Source organism: Stenella coeruleoalba, assembly GCF_951394435.1.
Source record: "Stenella coeruleoalba genome assembly, chromosome: 21".
NCBI lineage: Eukaryota > Metazoa > Chordata > Mammalia > Artiodactyla > Delphinidae > Stenella > Stenella coeruleoalba.
In genome coordinates this window covers 1,304,589-1,321,789 of record NC_137167.1, presented here as the reverse complement: position 1 = coordinate 1,321,789, position 17,201 = coordinate 1,304,589, and the positions used below count along the sequence as shown (strand labels likewise).

At 48.6% G+C, this 17,201-nt stretch overlaps 1 long non-coding RNA gene across 1 annotated transcript; it reads left to right on the top strand.

The window, feature by feature from the left end:
• Positions 1-5,048: 5,048 nt before the first annotated feature.
• On the top strand, positions 5,049-10,856 carry LOC307179654. Its single transcript, XR_013825498.1, has 3 exons — positions 5,049-5,850; positions 7,954-8,123; positions 10,107-10,856. It is a non-coding gene; the product is annotated as an uncharacterized lncRNA (long non-coding RNA).
• Positions 10,857-17,201: the final 6,345 nt, after the last annotated feature.

Below are 17,201 nucleotides of genomic sequence, written 5' to 3'. Positions count from 1 at the left end.
TCTTTGGGCTCTTTAGCAACCTAAAACCCCCACAGAATAGAAGATTTTAGTCTTCTTTATTTCTGAGAAGCTCATCAAGAGACCATCCGAGGCCAGATTAAAGGGAGTTAAGTCCCTGTACACACACTAAACCTTAGGAGGAACTGCATCCTTAAACCATTGCTGTAAAACTCCTCACCAGATCCTCCTGCATTGGGACGCACGGTTTTTGAGGGCACGAGTTTTCTGTGTCCCCCTTTGGCTGCCAAAGCAGTAAAGCTATTCTTTTCTACTTCCTCCAAACCACTCTCTCTCAGATTCGATTTGGCACTGGTGCACAGTGGTCGAGTTTTCGACATCAAATTTAGTACCCAATGTGGGGCTGACTTGGGGATGGCCCCTCTGTGTTCCCTGACTCAATCGGGCACTGAGATTTTCTCCACGCCAGCCTCTTTCGAGAGAGTGTAGGGTTGGAGAATGCCTTTAGAGGGCAGACCACCTGGGACCCTTGCCTGGGAAGGCTGTGCCCCAGTCATCCCAGCAGTTAGAACTCTGGGGCAGGAATAGATGGTGGAAGAGGGAACACCCTACCAGCTGCCGAGGCCATATTTGCCTTGAGGACGTTCCTCTCTTCCTCCTGCCTGGGCTGCCCCGAATGTCTTACTCCAAGGGATTATTTTGGGGAACCAGAAAAATAGCATTTGGGAGGTTGCAGCACCTCAGCCAGCGTGTGGTAACTCCCCTGGCATGCAGTCTGAGGTCCTTTTAACCCTGTACATTTGGGGTAACCTTGGTTCCCATTTGGGTGACTTTTCATTCCAGGAAATCTCATTTGGAAGGTGCACCACTTGGACAGAGGTCACAGGCTAAGTTGAGACTTGGAAGATGATTTGAGTCTTGAGCTGTTTGGTTTTTGGTTTCTGTTTGGTTTCTGGTTCCTTTGGTTTGAGGCTTCCGTTGGTGTTTAGGATTTTGTTTTGTTTTTAGTCCGTGTGTGAGTGTTCTATGGTTCAAGCATAAGAAGTGCTTCTTCTTCAGTTCCATGTGATAGCCAGTGGGCAAAATCCTGGCAGACTGGTCAACCTATAGTTGTAAACCTAAGACTAAGAAAAGAATGCAATTCTATTGTAATTTTGTCTGGCCAATGTATGGATACATTCTTGAGAAATGAGGAATGGTGGTCTTTGAGTGGGAGCCTAAATGACTATACCATCCTTCAGCTAGAGTTATTTTGTCACAGGAAGAGAAAGACAAAAGAAATTCCATATGTTCAAACATTTATTAAGCTACGTAATAAAGAAAGTGAGCAGCTAGGTAACAGGCTGATGGTACAAAGAGAAAAGAAAGTCACTTTGTAGTAGAGCTGGTTGTGTCTGAATGTGGAAAAAAATAAGGGGCAACATAAGATGGATACAGAAGGTGATGAACATTTGTGAAAAGGGAACACTGAGGAAAGAGTTGTGCATGGCCAGGATTTTCTAAGATGGATTTTGTTGGAAGTGGGTTAGGGCAAGCCTGGATTTGGATTCTCCCTCCAAAGTTTCCTTGGAATGCTGCTTTTGATTGTGAACAGCTTGTGAGTTCCTTTGCCTGTCTGTCATCTGTATTTTTGTTTGAAATCTCTTTACTTTGGTTCAGTGAATAAGTGTTGTTTGGCCAATTCTAACAGTACTTTTGATCTCCAGCTAACTTTGAGCTGCTTTCGAAGGTCCTTGAGCCATCTCAGAGGGAAATGTTTGATTAGTATGTTAAATTACATGGAATTCCTAAAAAGCTAGTATGTCCTGGTAAAATTTTATCGGTCATAATTCTAGTTATTTTTAAATGTTGTATGTAACAGCATTAATGGTTTCTTTTGTCATTTACATTGTGGTCAGATGTTTAACCATGAACTTTTAAGTCTTTATGTGATTTATAGATAGTTACTGTTGTGCTCTAACACTTTGCAAAAGTGCTCCATCTTCAAGAAGATCTATGTGAAGGACCTTTTGGCAAACACAGGTCTCTGATAAGTTTCATATCATAATGCCAAACTGGGTAAGAAATGAAAAATCTTAATGAAGAATCGGATGGCTTCATAAAAAGTTAACAGAAGGATTGGTTATTGAGTGAACTGGTGAATATGGTTATAATGTTTTTGGTTTTTTTTGTTACTGGCTTTGATCTGTGTTTTCCAGACACAGGGAAGTCCTTCCCCTCAAGCTACTTAGGACTTGGAGCAATTGGATAAATGACACCTCTGTATGGAAGTGTGTATTTATGAAAGTTACTGTGTTGGCTTCATTTTGCCCTGATGTTTAAGAGGAAAGGAAAATTACCTAGTGAAGTTATGAGAATGTAACTACTCATGATGTATCACTGTTTGCTTTAGGTCTACTGCTAAAAGCACACGTGCAATGCTTGTGTGACAATTGGGTATGAATAATAAAATGTATGACCTATATAAAGCGTTTTCTCATTAACATTCCTCTGAGCATGTTCACGATACCTGATCAGTATTCCCCCAATGTGGATTAACTAGGCAAATATAAAGGAGGCCTAGCGCTGAGGGACGTGATCTACACCTGGGCCAAACAGCTGAATCATTCTGGCACTGAGGGATTGACATTTTGATCATCAATGCTTTCTATTGAAAGACTTGTAATCAAAAGGGAAAAAAACTCTTCACATATTGAGGTGTGAGGAAGTCACTCTGGCTTATACATGGTTTAACTTAAATTTTACTGACCAAATTGGCCTGTTTTGTGGTCTTCTGGATACGAATTGTACATCTGCTTTGGCATTGAGGAGGGGGAATGCATTTTACTGTCAAAAAGGAGTAACTGTGGTTCAGACATACAAGATAAACCTAAGTGTCCATTGTAGATGTGATTTAGATGCATTCATGTATTTTTTGTTTTCTTTTTTCTTTTTTTTCTAAATCTTTATTGGAGTATAATTGCTTTACAGTGGTGTGTTAGTTTCTGCTTTATAACAAAGTGAATCAGTTATATATATACATGTGTTCCCATATCTCTTCCCTCTTGCATCTCCCTCCCTCCCACCCTCCCTATCCCACCCCTCTATGTGGTCACAAAGCACTGAGCTGATCTCCTTGTGTATATCTTCTTGAATTCGTGTTTTTGTTTCCTTCAGAAGGATACCCCCAAGTGTAATTCCTGCATCATATGGTAGTTCTATTTTTAATTTCTTGAGGAACCTCTGTACTATTCTCCATAGTGGCTGCACCAATGAACATTCCCAAGAGAATGCGTGAGGGTTCTCCTCATCCTCGCCAAAGCTTGTTATTTGTTGTCTTTTGGACGATAGCCAAATTTTCAGGTGTGAGGTGATAATCTCATTGTTCTTTTGATGTGCGTTTCCCTGATGATAAGTGATATTGGTCATCTTTTTTTATGTCTCTTGGCCATCTGTACGTACTCTTTGCAAAAATGTTCGGTCCCAAGTTTTAATTGGGTTTTTGCTTTTTGGAGGTTCAGTTGTGTGAGTTCTTCATCTATTTTGGATATGAACCCCTTTTCAGACATATTGTTTGCAACTATTTTCTCACATTCGGTAGGCTGCCTCTTCACTTTGTGGATGGTTTCCTTTGACATTGAAAACCTTTAAAGTTAGATGGAGTCCCATTGGTTTATTCTGCTTTTGTTCCCCTTGCTTGGGGAGACACATCCAGAAAATATTGCTAAGATGGATGTCAAAGATCATACTGCTTATGTTTTCCTCGAGGAGCCTTATGGCTTCAGGTCTTACATTGAAGTATTTGATTCATTTTGAGGTTGCTTGTGTAGGTGGTATAAGAAAGGATTCCAGTTTGATTCTTGTGCATGTAGTTGTCCAGTTTTCCCACCACCATTCATTGAAGAGGCTATCTTTTCCCCATTGTATAGTCTCACCTCCATTGTCATAGATGAATTGACCATATATGCCTATGTTTATTTTGGGGCTCTCAATTCTGTTTCGTGGATCTATGTGTATTTCTTTTGTTCCGATACCATACTGTCTTGATTATTCTACATATGTAGTATAGTTTGAAACAGGGAGTGTGATATGTCCAAGTTTGTGCTTCTTTCTTAAGATCGTATTGACTACTCAGGTTCTTTTCTGTTTCCTTACACATATTATAATTCTTTGTTCTAGTTCTCATAAAATTCCATTGGTATTTTGATAAGAATGGCATCAAATCTCTAGATTGCTCTGGGGTGTGGAATCATTTTAACAATATGAATTCTTCCAGTCCATGAACACATTATATCTGTCCATTTGTCTGTGTCATCTCCAATTTCTTTCATCAGTGTCTTCCAGTTTTCTGAGTACAGGTCTTTTACCTCCTGGGTTAGATGTATTCGTAGGTATTTCATTTTTGTTAATACCATTGTCAATGGGTTTGTTTTCTTAATTTCTCATTCTGAAAGTTTGTTGCCAGTGGATAGAGATGCAACTGATTTCTATAGGTTAATTTTGTATCCTGCAACTTACCTGAATTTTCCAATGAATTCTATTTGTTTTGGGGGGTCATCTTAAGGATTTTCTAAATAAAACATCATGTCGGGACTTCCCCAGTGGTCCAGAGGTTAATACTCCGCGCTCCCAATGGAGGCGGCCTGGGTTCGATCCCTGGTCAGGGAACTAGATCCCACATGCATGCCACAACTAAGGAGCCTGCCTGCCGCAACTAAGGAGCTCACCTGCCACAACTAAGACCCAGCGAAACCAGAATAAATAAATGAATGAATAAATAAATGAAATATAAAGCATCATCTCATCTACAAACAGTGACAGTTTTACTTTTTCCTCTGCCATTGGATTCCTTTTATTTCTTTTTCTCATGTAATTACTATGTCTAGGACTTCCTAGACCATGTTGAATGAAAGTGGTGAGAGTGGTGGGGGTTAGAGTTAGGTTTAAGCAGAATCCACCCTCTTCCCCTTCCTCCCTCCCCATCACTCTGAGGTCTCCAGGAAGGACAGGACTAGACCTGGGTCACACATGACTCAGGGAGTTGAACTGGACCACTGTTTCTCTGCCCCACAGTCCTGGGCAGAGTTTTGTATACTATCTCTGTACCTTCTTTGACCAGGTGTCTATTTAGAGCTTGCTATTTTTAAGCGGTTGTGTTGTAGTTCTTTGTATATTTTGAGACAAATTCTTTATTAGATATGTTTGCAGTTTTTTTTCCCCCAGTGTGTGTTGTCTTTTGATTTTCTGAATGAGGTTTTTCACACAGTAGAAATCTTTAATTTGATAAAGTCCACAGAATCCCTTGTTTTTCTTTCTGGACTCCTTTTTTGTGTTGTGTGTTAAAACCACAAAGCTTGTGATGGACATGACCAAGCCCAAGCTCATATCAATTTTCTTTTATGTGTTCTCCTATAATTTTGAATAGTTTTGCATTTCAAACTTGTCTCTGAATCATTTTGAGTGAATTTGGTGTAAGTTGTAAAGCTTGTGTCTACATTCATTTTATTCCATCTGGTTTCCAATTCATTGTTCATTGACTACTTTAGAGAAGCTATGGGATATTGTCTTCATTTGTTTGATTTCCACAATTTAATGGGTTCAGCAGTTCTGCCAGCAGGGTCTCTGTCTCCAGTGACCCGTGAGGGAGGGGCGGCCTGCACTTCCCGCACCGACCACAGGGTGGCGCTGATCCCGCCTCTGTGACCCACAGCGCATGCTCGTTCCCTGCGGACCCTGCTCTGAACGCAGCTGAGGGGAGTTGTGTCTCCTCAGGCACCGCCGGGTTGTGGCTGCTGACGGGCGCTCGGTCTCCTCAAGGACTCGCTGTGGTTTCGGCTTCAGGACAACGTGGGGCTGCGTCCACGCTGGCGGGAGCTGGGTTTCCTGAGGACGCAGGCGACGCCGGAGGAACAGGTGAGGAGACAGTGAGGAACAGTGGGGAGAAGCTTCCTGGGGGCGACTGACGGCTGCGGGGGTCCGTCTTCATGCGACCCGGGAAGGCCTTGGTGTGCAAAGCTGGGTTTTTGGTCAGGTTGGTGTGCGGTGGAGCCGCGTGGGTTACAGGGTGTGCAGTCTTCCCCGCCCGTTTAACCTGGGGTTGCCCTTCCGCTTGGTGTGTCCTTGGCCCCCTTGTCGTAACTTAACGGCCCCCTCCTCCCCCACCGTGCGGGGTGGGTACTGGGCTCTCAGTCCTGTTCCTCTAGTCTGTGCGCCTGTTTTGAGCCTGTTCCACACTGTTTTGGGGACTGTAGCTTCGTGATGAAGTGTGAAGTCAGGGAGGGAGATGCCTGCGGCCCGTTCTCCTTTCTCAGGGTCGCCTTGGCTCTTCGGGGTCCTTTGTGGCTCCACACACATCTCAGGAGGATTTGCTCCATTTCTGTGAAAAACACCATTGGAATTTCAGGACGGCCTGCCTTCCCTGTGTGCACCACTTTGGGTAGAATGGACATTTTAGCATCAGTAATTCTTGCTTTCCATGAGCACGGGGAGTCTTTCCACCGACTTGTGTCTTCTTCAATGTCTTCATGAGTGTCTTAAAGTTTTCAGGTCTTTCACATCCTCGGTTAAATTTATTCCTTGGTATTTTGTTCCTTTTGATGCGGTTGTAAATAGGGTTTTTTTTTTCTCTTTCTGATGGTTCATTATTAGTGTTTAGAAATGCAGTTGAGCTGTGTGTACTGATTTTCCGTCTTTACTGAATTCATTTATTATTTCTAACAGGTTTTTTTGGTGGAATGGTGTGGAAAATTGAACTTCCAAAATCCCACTGTTTCTACCACATCCAGGTCACGCACAACAGGAAAGAAAGGGAAGTCCTTTATATTGGGAAGTCCTAATAATTCTTTCCACAGTGCCTCTAAATGACATGTGGACTTGGGGTGAACTGGATCTGGGTAAGGCTTGGCCTCTGTATGGAAGTTGGATGTTTCCTCTGCCTTTCTGGCATGGTTTTGACATGGTGTTTTGAAAAGTACTTGACTTTCCAGTAATTTCAAACGTACAGACAGCTTTACATACAGAAAAGCAAGTCCTGTATCTTGATTAAATATATTCCTAAATATTAATGTTGAGATTATTTAAAATGGAATTGTTTTCATAAGTTCTTTTTCAGATTGTTTATTGCTAGTATATATGTATAAGATAGATTTTTGTGAATTGGTATTTTTTTCTATAACTTTGCTGAATTACTGATTAGTCAAATAATTTTTGTTGTTATAGGAAGTTTTATATTTAAGATGGTGTGATCTGTGTTCTGTGAATAGACACAGTTTTAATTTTTCCATTCACATATGGATGCCTTTGGTTTCTTCCCTCAAAACTCTGGGTAGAACTTCCAGTACACTATTATCAGTGGTGGAGGCCAGCTTCCTGGCGTTGTTCCTATTTTCAGGAGTGAATCTTTCAGTTTTTAACATTGAGCATGGTGTTTGCTGTGGCTTTGTATACTACTCTTTTTCATATTGAACAAACTTCCTTTTATTCCTACTTTCTTGAGTGCTTGTATCATGAAATAGCACTGGATTTTTATTATAGCTTTTCCTGCAATAATTGATAGGATCATGTGCTTTGACTTCACTTCTTTATAGTTCTTCAGTACATTGCTTAGGTTTAATATGTTGAACAACCTGACATTTCCAGTGTAGAGACACTTGCTTATGACATCATCCATTTAATGTTCTGTTGGCTCCACGTTGTTCTAATTTTGTGGAGGATTCTTGCGTTCATATTTCTAAGGTATACTGGTGTACTTTTCTTTCTCATGATGTATTTGTGTGACTTGATTAGATGTGGCTTGGTGTTGGTGCTTTGAAGGGTCAGCATTAGGGCTGGGACTGGGTTATGGTTGCCCTAAGCGACCCTGACGTTGCAGCCCAGGCCGCCCGCCTCTGACCACTGCGTCCCCTCGCCAGCTCCGGGCCGGCCCTCTAGAGACTCTCCCCGTCCTTGGAGGGCAGGGCTGACCGCCCCTCGGCTTCCCTCCCCCCTCTGCCCGTCCGTCCGTCCTCCCTGATTCAGGACACCCCGTGCTCCATGAGGCTCCTGGATTCCTGCCTGGGGGACCCACACACCCCCACGAGCTGTGTCGACCACGAGGATTGTCACCTCAAGAGGCCCCGGAAGACGGACTCCCCAGGACCTCAGTATGGGACTTTGTGTGCAGATGGGCCACCACAGAGCTGCCCGGGGTGAGCTGCGGTCACTGACTAGTGTGCGGGTGTCCTCATGGGGGGCATTTGGACCCAGACACACGGGGGAGAAGGCGATGTCATGGCAGAGATGGAGACGGGGCTGGGAGTGGCCTGGGACTGACTGACCCAAGAAGCCGTGGAGGAGTGGGCCCCCAGCACCTTGACCTTGGCCTCCAGGCCTGAGAGGAAGCGTCCCCTGTCCCAACCCCGCCCCCATCTGGTGTTCTGTGCCGGGGCCACAGGAATCCCACACCCGGCCTGCGGGGCGTGGCACTGTGCTTGCTGACACCCAGGACCGTCACCGGCCTCCCCCGCTCTGGGCATGACCCCCTCTCCTCCTCGGTGAGGGACCCAGGGCCCAGGACCCCTGTCCCACACTTCCCCATCACAGCAACCTCCCCCACTCCCCCAGCCACTCCTGGGGCATCTCAGGCCCCAGAAAGGAGCCGCAGCAGCGTGGTGACTTGGCGAGTGGTCACAGGCTACCGCACCCACCCCGAGACCTGAGTGTGGCCATCTGAGGAGGGACCCACAAGCCCCCCGACCCAGGCGCCCCGTTTCACAGGGCAGGTCCTCTTGCCGAGTCTCTGGAGGGGAGTGTCGAGCAGGGGTGACTGAGGTCTGTGAACATGTGGGCCAGAGAGGTCCTCCCCAGGAGCCCAGGCACAGTGAGCCCGGGGTGTGTGCATCCCTCCCCTCCTGTACCCCACGGAGTGAGGATAAAGCCTCAGTGACCCCCAAGAAGAGACAAGACACCCAGAGGACTAGACCATCCACAGACCGGGGACTGAGTGTCCACCTCATTTCTCTGGAGAGAACAGTGTGTTCACCGGGACTGCAGCCGGGCCCATGTGCCCACAGACACCCAGCTTTAGTGAACCAGCCACACAGCAAACCCCCTTCCAGGGTCCCCTGTGTTACTAGACGCAGCCTTCAGGGCAGGGGGCCGGCCCAAGCGAGGGTGCACGTGCTCCGGACACGCACAGCCCGTCCCCCTGCCCATCTCCCGGCCCCCTCCTGCACCCTGTGACCTCAACCCCTCAGGAACCCTCCTCTCCAGGCTCCGAGCACCCGCATTTCCCACCTCCACCCCATCACTCTCCACTTCAGTGTGCCCGTTTCCCCGCCAGGTGAAGTGGACGGGAAACGTCCCACACTGGTGTTTTCAGCAGCGGAGACGGGGCTTCCTTTTTCTTGCCAGCTGGGGTCTGGCCGGACATCAGGGTCTGGCCCTGCAGGGAGCAGCCCTGATCCCGCCCTGAGTATAACAGCTTCAGGGAATTCTGGGAGCAAGAAAAAAGAAGGCGCAGAGGGGGTCCCCTACCCTGCAGTTGGGGTCAGAAGTCGGTGGGGAGGATCTTGGGGCCCTGGAATCTGAAGGGCCCCCCCTACCAGGGGAGGGTTAGGAGACCCTGGGTGGCAGTTAAGCTGAGTCCAAGGCCCTCCTGCGTAAGAGGCTTCCTAGCCCCGGGGATCCTGAAGAGGCCAGCTCCCTCCTCCCCTCCACCTGCAGGCCTGGTCCCTGCTCTTGAGAGATTCCCTAGGGTGGGGTCCTGGTGCTGGAGGTGCCCCGATGCTGTGGCCTCCTGAGTCTCCAGTGAGGATAATGGGAGTGGGGGAAGACCTGTTCACAGAAAGGGCTTCTGCCGGAACAGAGCCTGGGTCTGCTGCCCCCGACCCCAGGTGCACTGGGGCAGGAATGTGAGAGCTAGAATTTGGCTAGACTGCAACTGTGAGACCCTGAGGGGTGAGGATTGGCTGACCTGGGCAGCCTGACCTTGCCGGCCAACCCTCCCCAGGTGTGCCTGCGTTGAGGTCAATATAAACACCGCTCCAGGCAGCAAGAGCCCCTGCAGCTGGGCCTGACGCCATATTCTCTGCCCCGTCAGCAGTCTCGGGGCTGGGCTGCTGGGAGGGAGTGAGGGGCCACGGCTCTGTTGGTGGCCCAGTGTGAGTGGGGCTCTGCTGGACTTTCTGCAGGAGTTGCCGGGCTGCCACCTCCTAAAGGAGAGGATGTGTCACCCATACCTTCTGCTGGAATTTCTCCGCGGGCAGAGGTGAGGAAGGAAAAACGCAGTGGGGGCCGGGACAGGAGGGGTACCTCAGGCAGGGAAATGGAAAGCTTCCAGAAGAGCGCCCGGGGCCAGGACCATCCTGGCTGGCCTGCAGGCACCAACTCGGCCTGCGTGCTGTGGCTGGTGTGACTCCAAGCCCTTTCCTCTAGGCTTTCAAGTCCTTGCACACATTCAGGTGTTTTACCTGGGAAGGGTGGGAACAGTTCAGCAGCAGCTGGCCTGGGGCTCAGCTCACATTTACTCACAGACGCCTTGGCACCATCCCCCAGCCTTGCGATGAGGACACTACTTGCGGGGGAGCTGCTGGCTGCATGGGAGACGATTCCCCACCTCTGACCAACTTCAGAATTGTTTACCACTGGAGCAAGTGCCCTGATAGGGTTTCATCTGTATAACTAGTGGGTTCTTGATTAGCAACGTGAAGGGTGACATCAGAAGTCATGAATCAGGATGGAAATACTTATCCCCAACAGGTACAGGCGTAAAAACCAGGGGAGGCCGTGTGCAGCCGGCACCCTTAGGGATGAGCTTCTGACTGACCCCTCAACATTCTGGTGTCCAGCCACTGCTTTAGTATTTCTGAGGCCCAATGCTGACCCTAAGGTTTCTGTAACCCAGCCTCTGTGGGCCTTTAATGAGGCCTGCACTCCAGGATCCTACAGAGCAGGGTCTGTGTGACCATTCTGTGGCTTCTGTAACAAATGACAACAAGCTGGGTGGTTCAAAACAACAGGAATTCATCCTCCCCCAGTCCTGGAGACCAGACATCTGAGATCAAGGTGTTGCAGGACAGAAGTCTCTCCGAAGGCTCCAGGATAGGGTTCTTCCTGCCTTTTCCAGCTTTTGGGGGCTCCAGGCATTCCCAGGCTTGCGGCTGCATCCCTCCCGTCTCTGCCTCTGTCTTCACGTGGCTTCTCCTCTGTGTCTCTCCTCTTGTCTCTCATAAGGACTTTCTCAATTGGATTGAGGGCCACCCTAACACAAGATGACCTCACTTCGAGATCCTTAATTACATATAGAAAGACCCTTTTCCCAGATATGGTCCTGTTCACGTGTTCCGGGGGGGGACACATCTTTCGGGGCCAGCATTCAACCCATTGCCTGGGTATAAAATAACCCTCATTTTAGGAGATTGCCAAGGTCCCGTATAGATTGGCACAGACAGCAGCCATGGGTGGGGTCTGGGCAGAGTGAGGACCCTGGAATCACCTGGAAAGGATGAAGTCCTGGCTGCATTAGGTGAGCTCTTCTACCACGGGGCACGTGGAAACAGCCACTCCACTCTGTCCGTGGAAAGGGACCCAGTGCCGAGTCCAGAAATGGTTATATTGGAAAGCAGGCTCTCCTGGACTTCATCATCAATAGCATCATGTAACCAATAACTACGGGCTTGGAATCGGTTTCTGGCACGTGATGACAGCACTGTCTCTTTAGGCTCATCCAGCCTAGAATAGGAATGTTTGAAGGAGAAGGGTTTGGGAGATTGTGAAGCTTGGTTGTCAAGGAAACTGAGAAGGTTTGTCAAGGAAACTTCTCCCTTAAACTGAAGGCAGGGCTGGGAGAGCTGAACTCCAGGGATCTTTTAAAGGGGCTTCTCTGAAGCACCGTCACCTGAGAGGTGGTCTCAGCGTGAGCTGGGGTTTGAGAAAAGTGTGATGAGATGAAGCCTGACTTTCTGTGACAGCTGGGGAGGGGTTTGTAAAGTACCTTGGGTTTTAAGGTAAAGTTTGTTGCTGGAACAAAGTGTCTCCCAAAACTGGGCTGGAGCTCAAGATGTGTCTGTCCCCTTCTTGTGAGAGTCCAGGGCAGGTGAGTGTCAGGTCCCAAGCTCTGGCCCCCTTGTTTCTCCTCCCTGCTTCCAGGTGAGGTCTCCAACCAGCAGGGTGCGGTGAACAGCTGGGCTTCATGCCCTCTATTGTAGGATGCAGGCTGGCCAAGACCCTCAACAACGTCACCTGTTTCCCTTGGTAACAGGAGACAGTACGTCCCAGCTGGAAGGGGTGGGAAGGCTGGGAGGTGCAGGGTAGCTGTGAACAGGAAAAAGGGAAATGGGTTCTTATGGCCAGCTGCGCAGCCCTGTTGTGACGGTCACCTGGACGGTAGCCCACAGACATTGGGTCCTGTGAAGCTTCAGTGCTTTGTGGTTCTGGAAATCCTATAGGAGACGGTCCACAGCAGGTGAAGCTAATGCTCTCAGTGGAGCTGGTGAAGCCAAAGATCTGCAGTTCAGACTGAAGGTGCCGATGTACATACAGGACAAAACCATCTCGTGTGATTGGACTTCAGGCACGTTTAACATGAATGCAGCCATGTTAATGCCTAGCATCTTCTATCTTGTGCCTCCCCTCAGGGACCCACTCCTCAGTTCCTGGGGTTCCTGTAACCCACGTACAGGGGGATGGAGAGTGGGCTCTGTCCAGTCTGAGCCCTGAGTTAACCCTGCGTGTGAGTCTGCTCAGGACCGCCGTAACAAATAGCACAGACAGGGCAGCTTGGGTAACAGACCTATCTCCCAGTCCTGGATGCTGTCGGAGATCAAGGTGTGTGCACGCTGGCTTCTCCTGAGGCCTCTCTCCTTGGTGCTTAGACAGCCATCTTCTCCCCAGGTCCTCACATGGTCTCCCCCTGTGCCTATCTGTGTCCTAATCTCTTCTTGTAGGACATCAATCCTATTGGATTAGGATCCACCCTGGTGACCTCATTTTTACCTTGATCACCTCTTTAAAAATCCCATCTCCAAATACAGCCACATCCTGGGGTCCTGGGGGTTAGGGATTCAGCATGTGAATTTGGACGGACGTGACTGAGCCTATACCATCCTCCTTAGGAACCAAGTGTGCTTCATTCCTTCCTTCCCTCAAGTCACACGAGTTGATATAATGGCTCAAGGAGAGGCCACTCGTGCAGAGTTTGTGTCCCAGCTGGGGAGCCCTTCTCTGCTCTCTCTGATCAGGCCGTGACAGTGCCTGCCTAGTCCTGAGGTGAGCAGTTCTGGGGTTTCCTGCCGTGTCTCCCGGCCTGCTGAGGTGCTCATTGTCAGGGAACTCAGGAGCCAGCAGCCTAGTGGGGATGCCGGGGACTCTCAGGGCCTTGGCAGATGTCTCTCCCGGCAGATACCCTAGCGAAAGTGGGGAAACATTTGGGGGATTACAGGCGGGAGAGAGTCAGTCTCGTTTATGCTTCAGAAAGACCAAGTTGGGGTGGGATGTGAGACACACCGTGCAGGCAGGGAGCTTTGTCAGGCCTGATGAAGGAACCAGGCACAAGATCAGGCTTGGGCCAGAGCTGTGGGCGTAGAGGGGAATTAGTGTGGGAACTGGCCACAGACTGTTGTCGAAATCTCGGCTTCCCTGTGCCCCGAGGCCAAACAGAAATACGGAGACAGGGATTTAGGAGGAAGAGAGAGATGGCTTTATGTTTCTGCCAGGCAGAAGGGAAGACACAGCTGGCTAGCGCCACAAGAACTGGGCACCCCACTCTACTTGAGAATCAGGGAAAATTTTATGCGTGGGGCTCTCGCAGTCCGGGGTATAGGATGAGGATAAAAGTAGTGAAGGTCTTGCATTCTTCCTTTTCTTTGCATTATTTCAAAACAGTCATAGCTGGCATCAGGCCGCGTGGTAATTGGGGTCCAGCAGTCTGGTAATTGCATACGTTTGCCTCTGGTTTATCGGCGGTGACCTCGTTTCTGAAATGCAAAAGCTAAAGGGGGTGATTTGTTATGAGGGGCGTATAGAATGTAAGTGCTGGACATAATAAGGTTAGGGAGTGAGAGGCAGGGGATGTAACTCACAGAGTCAGGGGTGATGGGTGCCGAATGTAAATTACATAGTGTCAGAGAGTGAGGTTAGCTTTGTAAAGTACAAATGTAGTTATTACAGATTAGTGACAAAGTATAACAAGGAGTGATGAACTCTTTCAGGCCAGGTTATGTTTCTTCTCTAGCCTGTTTACAGTTCCCTTTGTTTTCCTTGTTCTCAGGGGAAGGAAAATTTCATTTCTACTTTTGCTGCAACAAGACTGGAGGAGCAGATGACAGTCACTGGGGCACAAGGAGGGTAGGAGCCTGGGAGGCCCCAGTGTTACCGAACAAAACTTGGGTCCCCTTGCCCGAGTGCAGTAAAGCCAATCTACTGACACCGGGTGTGGTGAAGGAAAGTGCAGCTTTAGTTGTAAAAGTGCCAATACAAGGAGTCCAGGTGGCTTGTGCTCTAAAACCCCAAGCTCCCTGAAGGATTTCAGTAAAGCAATATTAAAGGCCAGGTGAAGGAGGGGCGTCGCAGGGTATGTGATCAGCTGGTGCACAATTCTCTGGTTGATGGTGAGGTAACAGGTGGTTAACATTATAAATTCTTAGGCGCTAGAAGTTCCAGGGCTACATGTTCATGATCATCAAGTAGTTAAGTTCTTCCACTTGGTGGTGGTTTTAGCATCTGTAAAACAACTCAGGAAGCATGTATCAGATACTGTTATCCAGGTACTTCAGAGAGGAGCTACAGCAGAGCATGTGGGGGAGGGGTCTGTCCTGGAAAGGCCCAATAGGGTCCTGCTTGGTTATACCCGGTGCCTGGGCTCGGCAACCTGGGAAGGTGGGGCTGCTTCTGGGTGTGGGGAGCTGTGGGCCCAGTCCTCTGAGGGACCTGTTAACCCCCAAGGTGAGATGGGGGTGCAGTGGCTGGACAGAGACGTCTGGCCTGGGAGAGGGGTCCAGGCTGGAAATGCCACGGGCATCATCACAGGGAGGGAGAGGAAAGGCCAGTGGGGGCAGGTAGGTCACAGCGGACTATGTGCAGGTGACTGCGGTCCTGGTGGAAGCAACTCAGAGCCACAAAGGAGTGGCCGTCAGGGGCTCAGCTCCATTCTCCTGTTCCTTTGTAAAACTGCTGTGTAAGAGTTTGAGACACCGCCAGGAGACGTCAGGGCCCAGTGCTGCCATGGCTTCATCAAAGGGCCCAGGGGGAAGAGAACCACTGCAGGCCCCGCCCATGTGCGCACTGGGAATGAGCCCCATCGGGGCTCCTGGGCTCACAGACCTGAGGGAACCTCTGTCCTCAGGACCGGTCTTCCTCCCTTCTCTCACCTGCTGGTCAGAGGCCCAGGAACCCCCAATCTGGCTCCACACCCAGGGCCTGGATTCTGGGACAGTTTAGGGGTAAGCAAGACCCTCACGCTCCTTTATCTGCCTGGGGGTGAGAATGTCTTAAATGCTGCAATTGACTGATTATGGAGGGCTGAGTGTTTCCAGCAGGTATGGGTGGAAAGATGGGGCGTGAACTTCCTGTGCCTGCAGGGTCTTCCCAGCGTGAAGATCTGTGTGTTTCCCCCGGCCAGTCAGCATCCTTCCTGGAAGCCCAGATCCAGTAATACGAGGGCAAAGGCTCTCCCCTTGCTTATCTGTAACTTCCCACTCCCACAGCAAGGCTGTGGCTGGCTCCCTGGCTCCCACCATCTGCCGTTTATCTGTGCATTGCTCCTTTCCAGGTTACATGTGCAGAGGTTTCAGAATTGTTAGCTACTACACCCTGGAAAGAACTTCATAGAATAAAGCCCACTGTTTATATACGGTCCATTTTGTCTTTAGTCTACAGATTCCATTCATTTCCAAAGGTGACTTAGGTCACCACCTTTTATCCCATCCCCTACAGTGAGTTGCTTCCATATATTTCTAATACAGTTAGATTCTGTGACATTATGTATTCCATCCTGCAACATTCCTACATCCTAAATAACTAAATTTGAATAGATTATGATTGGCCCCTTGGGCTATGCACATCTGTGGGCTTAGACAAATGCATAGTGACAGGTATCCACCCTAGAGTATCACGTGGACTACTTCAGACACCCCACCCCATGATCTGCTTATCGTCTACATAGCTTTGCCTTTCCCGGAATGTCATCAATGGGGTCATACTGTGTGCAGCCTCCGCAGACTGAAGTTTTTCACTTAGCAGTATATACTGAAGATATATCAGTGTCTTTCCATAGGTTGGTTGTGCCTTCTTTTCTGCTGAGTAGTATTCCACTGCACGTGTATGGGAGGAAAAACAATTTTCCCTCTACTTTTCTAGGTTCTTGGTTGAGGCCCTCCCCCCGCCCTTGTAATAAATTACCAGGAGAAAAGCCGAAGTTTAATAATATGCCCCTGTAATAAATTACCAGGAGAAAAGCCGAAGTTTAATAACATGTATACCTTCTGAATACAGGGGGGATACCACGGAAAACTGAGTCACGCCCTGAAATGACCAAAACCATCCCCTTAAATACTGTCTTCAGCTAAAAACAGAAGAAAGATGCTGGGGAAGGGGGGAAGGCCAGTTATGGCAGGTTATCATGCAAAGCACAGTAAACAAGGGTATGACTGTTTGCACATTTAAGTCAGGACTTCCCCATTGAAAAGAGTTACCTAATATTTAATTATCCTTCCATTTTGGGTGCAAAGAGGGACATACCCTTATAAGTGGAGATTTCTCTGTTGTAAATGTCCTTCATAAAACGGCAATCTCAGTTTTCTGAGATTTTTTAAAAAATTTATTATTTTTGGCTGCATTGGGTCTCCATTGCCGCGTGCAGGCTTTTCTCTGGTTGTGGCGAGCAGGGGCTACTCTTCATTGCGGTGTGCGGACTTCTCATTGTGGTGGCTTTTCTTGTCACGGAGCACAGGCTCTAGGCGTGTGGGCTTCAGTAGTTGTGGCACACAGGCTCAGTAGTTGTGGCTCGCGGGCTCTTGAGCGCAGGCTCAGTAGTTGTGGCTCACAGGCTTAGTTGATCTGCGGCATGTGGGATCTTCCCGGACCAGGGCTCGAACCTGTGTCCCCTGAATCGGCAGGTGGACTCTTAACCACTTAGCCATCAGGGAAGCCCTTTTTTTTAAAGCAGACCAATAATCCTTATGCCAGAGAGACATATTTTGGGGTGGCGTATTTTACTCGCGTTGACATGAATGTACCCCAATTTGCTTATGCATTCATCTTTTGAAGGATATCCTGATTTCTTCAAGTTT